Raw genomic sequence first — 461 nt, forward strand, 5'->3', positions numbered from 1 at the left:
ATTCCTGTGTAGTCCATCGGGTGAAGTCCCTGTGTAAAGCAGCTGTTTATGGTTTGTTTTAACTGTTTGCACTGAATAAATGAGAACAATAACACTAATATCACACTCAAGTAAAATCCTGCTAAAGATTATTAAAAAACGACTGGAATAGTACACGGACAGAAAACTACCAGAAATTGTTACAAGCTGGGTTTAGAAGAAGCTGTGGTACTAGAAACATTATCACCTATGTCAGATGGATCTTGGCCAAAAGCAGAGTACCAGAAGAATGTCTCTCTGTGTTTCATTCACTACGAAAAGGCTTTTGACTGTGTAGATCATAACAAATTGTGGCTAACCTTGAGAAGAGTGAGAATCCTAGAGCACTTCATTGTGCTCGTGTGAAACTTATACTCAGATTAGGAAGCAGTCCGTAGAACAGAGTAAGGAAACACTGCACAGTTCAAAATCAGGAAAGGAGT

The sequence above is a fragment of the Elephantulus edwardii genome, unplaced genomic scaffold (assembly GCF_000299155.1).
Source record: "Elephantulus edwardii isolate Elephantulus edwardi_28Jun2011 unplaced genomic scaffold, EleEdw1.0 scaffold00328, whole genome shotgun sequence".
Classification (NCBI taxonomy): domain Eukaryota; kingdom Metazoa; phylum Chordata; class Mammalia; order Macroscelidea; family Macroscelididae; genus Elephantulus; species Elephantulus edwardii.